The sequence below is a fragment of the Cuculus canorus genome, chromosome 2 (assembly GCF_017976375.1).
Source record: "Cuculus canorus isolate bCucCan1 chromosome 2, bCucCan1.pri, whole genome shotgun sequence".
Taxonomy (NCBI): domain Eukaryota; kingdom Metazoa; phylum Chordata; class Aves; order Cuculiformes; family Cuculidae; genus Cuculus; species Cuculus canorus.
The window spans coordinates 47,265,358-47,273,705 of record NC_071402.1 but is presented as its reverse complement, the minus strand read 5'-3'; the positions used below and the strand labels follow the sequence as shown (position 1 = coordinate 47,273,705).

Below are 8,348 nucleotides of genomic sequence, written 5' to 3'. Positions count from 1 at the left end.
AAGGGAATTGGAAATATATTCATATTTCATTATAAAGCCCTATGTATTAATACACGATGTCACTGTTATTTTATTTGTCCAAGTGCAGTTAAAAAATGCAGAGAAAAACAGACAGTGTAACCATGCATAAAAAGCTATGATATTTATAAGTTGCTCTTGAAGATTTCACAACTGAGGGAAAAGTGATACATGACAATTCTTCTTCTTCACACAAGAAGCACATATCCCAGCTGTTATTTTTCTTAAGCCATTTACAGATGAATACTGAAAATATGGTATTGGAAGAGCTTTATCAGAGATAAATGAGGACTAAACCACACATGGAATCTATGATAAAATTCTTTGTATATTATGGCTTTATTTTTAAATTTTTGCATTAGTACCTTTCTGCCTCTATTCTGGAAAAGGACTATTATCAAATATCTCATTGATGAACTCCTGCTTACTGGACTTCTTGCAGAGTATCATTTCATATTTATGTCCATAGAAGTGATGAGAAAGCATCCCCCAGGACCCTCTGGTTCCCTTGAATTTAAGATTGACTTCTCAGAGAAATATCTATTTATGAGAATGTGGAATAGGGTTACTTCTGAATCCTGAGAAGCTCTGGTAACTTGATAGATAGGCAGATGGACCTGAAGATTTTGATATTTTGAGATTTGAAAGAGCCTTATCTTTGTGTACTGGTGAGGCTGTGACTTTCTGTATAAGATACAAAGTGGCTCTCTCCCACATATTGATTATAAAAATGGCTGTGTTTGAAGAACCTGAAATTTTGTGGGATTTTGTTGAGCCAAATGCTTTGCTGTTTTGGCTTTACTGATTTAATCATGCAAAAATATTTTTTCTATGGTGAAGTTGGTAGTAGTTACATTTCTATGAACTTGGCGAGGGGTAAGGAAGAGTTGGTTATAGTAGACTATATATTTGATAGAAACCACCTTGGTAAGGGAGATTGAACTTAGATGGAGATCCATGCCTTTGAGCCCCAGAGGCAAAAGATTGGATGGCAGAAGCTCCCCCTGCCCTCATTTATAGTGAAAAGAGAGAGTGAGCAACAACCAAACTTGTGTCCAGACACAGACAAAAATGCTGTGTACTGAGTTCCTGCTACAGATTAAGAACTTCTACAGCTCCCAAAGCTTTCCTTGGGTCAATGTTTGGATTTATTTCACAGCTGACAGAAAGCCCGTGTTATTCTCCTCAGAAGGAGAGTCTTCTAGTATTGTCCTTTAGATTTCAAAATCCTTCCTTTTAAAACAGATAGTTTGTCTTTTGTGATTTAGAAGGAGGCATAGCAATTTGTAACATTTCTTGAATGCCACCAGAAGTCTATTGCAGTGGCATTTCTGCTGTGACATTGCACACTGCTACAAAGTCATAATGTTTAATTGGATGGACTCTAGGACTTGTTCGATTTACAGTTTAAGCATTAGAATCACTAAACTGAGATTGTCTTTTACTTTTATAGAAATAAAATATTTACCAGGATGATTAGACTATTATTAAATGTGGTTAATCTTAAAAAATCTTAATATTCTTGTATCTATTTGCAGCACATTCTAGAACGTGTAATACAATTCTTTTTCTTAGGCAACACAAAGAGATTTTGGGCAAAAATGTGCTGAAAAGCTCATTTGGATAAGCACATGGAAGTAACTTCTTTGAAGTTATACTGTTAGTGTAGGAGATATAATATTTGTATCTGGCATGCTCCCTGTCCTTTTGCAGCTAAACTGTCTCAGATAAATGGTTCATAAAATTTCAAGGCCAAACAAAAAGAATTACTGAGCTCAAATTAAGGTTTCTTAATGGATTGGAAATCTGTCTCAAGTGTTTTACAATTTCAGCAGGCTCCTCGGATTCTGTCCCTCTCACATAAGGCATAAGCACACATTGAAATCAACCCCCAAACATATCAGATCTATTTCTGTGTATATTAATGCATAATCTGAGTAAGTCAGTGAGCCAGCTCATATTATTTTTGTTTTTATAAAATAATTTATTTATTTATAAAATAATTTATTTTATAAACAGTTTTTTTGAAAGAAGTAGAGTAGAGTCCAGGCAGTCTAGACATGAAAGAATCTGGCCCACACCATAAGAATAACTGCAAAATTTGTCCCTTATTGTAGAAAGTAAAATATAGGCTACTGAATCACTTATGTCTTGTTCGAAAAGGATGATTCTAATCAAAGTTTTGAATTTTCCTCTCAGATCTGCAAGGCAGATCTCCACTCCAATATTATTCTTTCCCCATATGCATGGAACTTCAAAGGATTATGTATGTAAAAATAGAAGAATATCTTAATCAAGATCAACCATGCACATCTTGAGAGCAGAGTTTGCATCCAAATGAGGACTGACTGAAAAGTGAAATGTTCATTACTATGACCAGAACTGTGTCTAAAATTGAGAAAGTAATTTATGCTGTCAAGTTCAAAAAGGAAACGGACAAAGCATTTCAGAACACATGAAAGGGAGCCCTCTTCTGTTGGCATAGGAGAGGACTAGACAACCCAGCAGACAACTTGAATATCTGTGAGATTAATTGCACCTCTAAGTACAGCCCTGAGCAAGGAATAGTGTATACGACGAACCACCCTGAAAGATATGTGCTTCCAGGTACAAGTCTCTGAGATGTAATTGCCTCCTCGTTGCTAGTCTATATCTGAGGCAAGTCATACCAACCTGTGCTGCCTGGAAGACAGATTGGAAGAGAGTCTAATGCTGATGAAATAAAAAAAATCTTTCCGTCCTTTCCTCCAGCTTTCTGTTCCTTTCCTGAATGCAAATATATCAATTTTTTTTGTTTCTTCAAGGAAGAAAACCAGACTGTACCTGCTTTTAATGGCCATCTATCATGGATAACATGAAATACAAAACCCTGCAGACATGTGAATATTTTTTAACTTCAGCACCACAGAAAGGTCCTTTCACTGTTGTTGAAGTTATGGTAGATATCTGACCAAATTAATTCAGGTGTGTTCCAGGTTAGTCACTGAAGCCATCTAACTATCTCTGGCAGGAGCAACATGTTAGCACAGCCTGCTGTCTTCCCTCAAAGACTGGCTAAGGAAGCAGGCCAGCAATGCAACTTATGATTCTGGAAAGGTAGAGAGGATTCTTTAAAACCTCCTTGTTGTTTGGTTTGTTTTTTTTTTTTTTTAATAAATAACAAGTTTAATATATCAAAAGCGAAAGTGGAGGAAATCAATGTGCAATTTGGTACTGAACAACATAGTTGCATGCATGAAGATATTTTTCTTCACTAAGCTAGTCAGATCACAGTCACATTTTTATTTTTTTTAAAAAAAGAAAGGTTTGTTCTTTAAAGTATTGATGTATTTATGTCCTTTAGCTCTATGTTAAGTTGCATTCAGTTCAACAGGTAGTTCCATACCAAGAGACCATCTGCTATGCAAGATGTAATCAATCCTTTTAAAAAGATAACAGAAATCCCCCCTTCTATACTGGCACACTTTACACAAACAAGGGCATCCTGTGTCCTTTCTGCTCAGCCATGAGGAAGACGAAGGAATTATTCATTCTTGAAATAATTTGCCCACTAGAGGTTGAAGGCATGTGAGTATACCCCACTGATGTCCAGAGACTTTTGGAAGGTCTCTCTTCAGAGCCAAGAAGCAATGAATTGTCACCTTTGGTGCCATGGCTGTACATGAAGAGAGGGCATACATACGGTGCAGCATCATTACAAGTTTTGGTTACATAAAGCATTTGTGACAACCCATACCAAACGATGAAATAAAAAGTGACATCTTAAGGTAACAGGCATCATAAAAGAAAAATATGCAGAGAAAGCAGCTGTTCTCCCACTGCTGCCTCATCCTTCTTCTGCCAATCATAAAGCTTTGTTCCTGTTTTATTCCAGAAATAGGGTTATTTTATGTTAACCACATTAAATTATCTTTTGATAAATAAAAAGAGATTAAGCAAAGACTATGAAAGAATCTGTATGAGCTCAGAGTTCAAAACAGAAGGTCTTTTTTTCACTTAAGCTTTCTCTTCACACAAGCTTAAAATCATTTGAAAATACAGTAAGACCGCTTCAAGACTCATTAAACATAATGTACGTAACCTATCCACTCAGCACTTCTCCAGATTATTTTCTTAAGTTATGTTTTTATTTTATGGGGTTTTTTTCATGTTTCTAGGGCAATAAATGACTTTAAAGATAAATGAGAATTGTTCTCTTACAGAAGACTTGCAAACTTCTGTGCTCCTGTGTTTTAAGTTGCTTCTTATTTTGTGCTTATTTTTCCTCTTTCACTCTTCTGAAAGTAGACAAATAATTTTTATAACATTTAACTTCTCTATAGTTTCTAGTTAAATCATAGAGTTGCTGAGGCTAGCTGTTACGCAGTGGTGGATTAGCTCAAATATCATATTTTAAATTTCTGTGAAATGTTAATCCATGGAGGTTAACACAGGGGACCTATCTCTCCCTTTCTCTGTAAGGGAGATAGAATGCTTTTCTAGAAGGGCAGAGAGAAGAGTAGAGGTTTCTCGATCAGGTCTTATATACAGTCCCCAATAATACAGTGGATATCCTACTTTGCACTCAATCGTGTCTGGTCTGTAGACAGAGATCACTGAAATCCATGAGAAGCTTGCAGTGACTAATTGTTCCAGGGTACTTGCTGCAGTTTAGCTTATGAATATTAGCACTGCACTCAATGAATGCTGAAAAAAAAAATTATTAAAACAAGCATGATCAAGTTAATGATTCCAGAACCATCAGAGATGGTGTATTTTTATTGTAGTTATTATGTATTTAAAAATGAATAAGAACAACTTTAAAGATTTGCAGAGGGAGAGGGGTGCTGGGGGAAAAGGATTTGTTTCTGCTTCAGAGTATCACGATGACTACTTATCAAATACTTGTGGAAATTTCAGTGCTGTACTGCACTGTTAATATTCTTGTGTGAAGGAGCCATGTACTTGAGGGAGCACCAGTTTCCAAGCCATCAACTTTCTTTCATCTCTCTGCTGTGACTGTGGACTGTGGTGATAATATTTCTATTTGTGACACAGACACTCAACACTGGGACAAGTCACAAGCTCACATGATGCATCTGACAGTTCCTTTTGTACTGTTCTGTTGAGAAACCAGAGAAAACTGATAGTTTGTATCTCAATTCTAAGTTAATTTTCTGGGGGAAACACAAGAAACCGGAGCAGTTCATTTTCAGACTTTCCTTGTCCTTCCTGTGCTGAGGACTCCAGAATTGAATACAGCACTCCAGGTGGGGTCTCACAACAGCAGAGCTGAGGGTGAGAATCACCTCCTTCGATCAGCTAGTCATAGTTCTTTTGATGCAGCCTAGGATACTATTGGTTTTCTGGGCTGCAAGCACACACTGCCAGCTCATGTCCAGCTTTTCATCCACCAGTACCCCTAATCCCTTCTCAGCAGGGTTACTCACAATTTATAATCCCCTAACCTGTATTTATACCAGTGATGACCCCAATCCATGTTCAGGATCATGCACTTAGCCTTTAACTTCATGATTTTTGCACAAGCCCACTTCTCAAGTTCATAAGGGTCTCTCTGGACAGAATCTTCTCCCTTCAGTGTGTTATCCACCCCATACAGCAAAATTACAATCTACTCAATTTGACTAAGAGGTGAAATTCACTGAATAAATTATTTGTTATGAATTATTCATCTAAATCTAGTAAATATGCAATTCCTTCTAATTTTTAGTAAACACTAAAACATTTGGTTTTCAAAAGGCATTAAGTAATCTGTCAACATATCAGCTGCTGTCATTTATTAGTTGAGGGTTATGAAGAGGTCCATGAGCAAAATTCAGAGCTCTTTCCCTTCCAAGAAAGTTTATATTTATTATCTTAAGGTCACTGGAGTGTCCTTGAATTTATCTTTTGTATATTGAACTATAATCCTGTCTTTTCTCTAATCAGTTTAGTAATTATAGATAACTAAACAAATTTGTTACATTGTTGTAAGGACTGCTACAACTTACATGATTTATATATTTTAAAGGGCTTTTTCTGTTGGCTTTTTTTTTAATAGAAAATTATCAACAAATAATAAGATTCAGCGTAAAAGTGAAAAATTAGTAAGTTGTACAATTATCCACTTCAAATTTTGCTGGTTGCTTTTGATATTGCTGTAAGAACTTATCAATATAAAAAGGAAATGCCAAAATGGTCAATATTTTGGCCAATTGTAAAGAAATTCAGAAAACAGAAAGAAGGAATTCTCTGTATTGAAAACCAAACAATCCATACCATTGGCTTTTTATATGTCTAAGATTCCTCATTGAAATTTCACTGCAAAGAGCATAGTATCTCCTGGTAAAAACAAAGCTGTCTTAAGAATTTCTATACTCACACCAGGGAATGTAGAGCTAGCCAAACATTACTAGATCTATAAAGACAGAAGGACCTATCTGAAAAGACACAGTAGTCTGGAAAATTTCCATACTCAGAACTTCAGTGAAACAAAAGAAGAGAGGCTTTGTGAAATAGGCTCATCATTTCTTTTAATCTGCTGTAAAAAAAAAATGCGTTAGTAGGAAAACTTCATTTCTCTGGTGATTTCCCTTGCTCAGCTATGCATTAATTACCATTATAAATTCTTACCTTGTAGCTATTAGATCTATGCAACATTATAATGCCCTATACTTACCACATTTGTTTGTCCTTTCTCCCCCAGTTCCATCTGTTATCTGGTTCATCCTGGAAAGTTCAAATGAAATGGGAAATCTGCCAACAGTTTGATTTCCTGGTGGAACATGGTGAAATTGAAATTACATGTTTTGGTAAGTGGCAACAATGTTTTCACTTTAAAACTACAGAATGTAATTTGCTAATTTCTTAAAACTACATAAGGAATTTCCTACTTTATAACATAGGCCATGTCACTTCCATTCACTATTAAGCAAAACACTGGCATGGTATTAACCATAGAAATATGTCACATGCTTTAGTCTATTCCGAAAACAAGATGCTCATATGACCTCTTGGCGTAAGATAACTAATTAGTTTTGCCTCTTTGGGAATACTGAGTCCAGCTACAGTACTTATCTTAACTAATTATGTGTTTATTCTCTTCCATGCCAGTATCAATTATGTAAGTGAAGAGCTTTCACAACGATGCTGCATACTGTCAAGGAACAGTGATTGCAAGAAATGTAGAGGATGCTTTTTTTTAAAAAAAAATCAGAAATACGATGACTTCATATGTTAACATGTTAAACTGGGTTATGATGTACAAAAAATGTCAGATATTTGCCCTCAGCTGTTTCTTGACCTAATCCTTTGCTTTCTAAACTTACCTGAAGCTGTGAACTTCTGTTGTTAGTCCTTTCGAGACTGTGATACACAGAGCTCTTTTCTCATATGTCTGTGACTCCAGTCTCCCTGCACTTCATCTCAAGATCTCAATCAGGAGCTTCCCCTTCTTGTACAACCAATCCCATGTAATTAACAGTACTCTATGCCTCCTAAGTTGTTTCTGTTGAAGTGCGGGTGGGATGTGAAAGCATTTGGGAAAGAATGGTCAACTGCTGTTGCTGAGCCAGAAATCATGAGTAAGGCTTCCTGACCATGACACTACAGAGCATGAAAACAGGATCAGAGAGGAGAGCTACTGCTAGAAGAATAAACTGTTACCCTTGATTTCTGAAGAGAACAGTTACAGCTCCATTGACCCTGCTCTCTGGGTCACAAAGCAGGAGCTAATTTCTTTAGTAGCATTCTTCCCATGAATGAAATGCCTGACTTGTCTAGTACAAGCAAAACCAACAGCAGAACTGTGACTCCCCCAGAATACTGCTGTCCCGAGAGTTGCCCTGATTTTCATACAACCAAGGTCAGCTTTTTACAGTGCAAACAACTGCATGTCTCCAGATTTGAATGTTACAAAATCCAAGATTAAATGGTAGCTGTAAAAACAAAACTCACTTTGAAAATAGTTTTCCATCCTTTTACTGCTATGGTGCAATATTATTATATTTTTATCTTCTGTTCCCACTTAAACTGAGTAACTTTTAACAGAATGAGATGTACTCCGTCTGTCCCTAAAACTAGAGCCCTACTCTATGTTGGGTCTGTCATCTAAGTATATTTCACTCATTTCCTGAACTAAGATATGTAATTTTATGCGCATCATGGTTCATATATGTGATTTGTCTTCTAATAAATAAAGCTAAAGAGGTTCTTTATCCACCCAATTACATTTAATGGCAAGCTTTGACATTTCTTTCAGATATATATTTGGTACTAGATCTTACTTTTGTTTCTGACATTTTAGCCAGCATTTCACTTTCAAAACTCATGATCAATGACCCAGAAGTTCA

The 8,348-nt window shown here is 36.1% G+C and overlaps 1 long non-coding RNA gene across 2 annotated transcripts; it reads right to left on the bottom strand.

Annotated features, from left to right (window-relative positions):
* Positions 1 to 4,833: 4,833 nt before the first annotated feature.
* LOC128851523 (uncharacterized) lies at positions 4,834 to 7,460 on the bottom strand. 2 transcript variants are annotated; one of them, XR_008448892.1, is made up of 3 exons: positions 7,326 to 7,460; positions 6,677 to 6,772; positions 4,834 to 5,119 (listed from the first exon to the last, which is right to left on the bottom strand). It is a non-coding gene; the product is annotated as an uncharacterized LOC128851523 (long non-coding RNA). The 2 variants fall into 2 exon arrangements; XR_008448891.1 differs by lacking the exon at positions 7,326 to 7,460 and adding an exon at positions 6,891 to 6,932.
* Between the last annotated feature and the right edge of the window lie 888 nt (positions 7,461 to 8,348).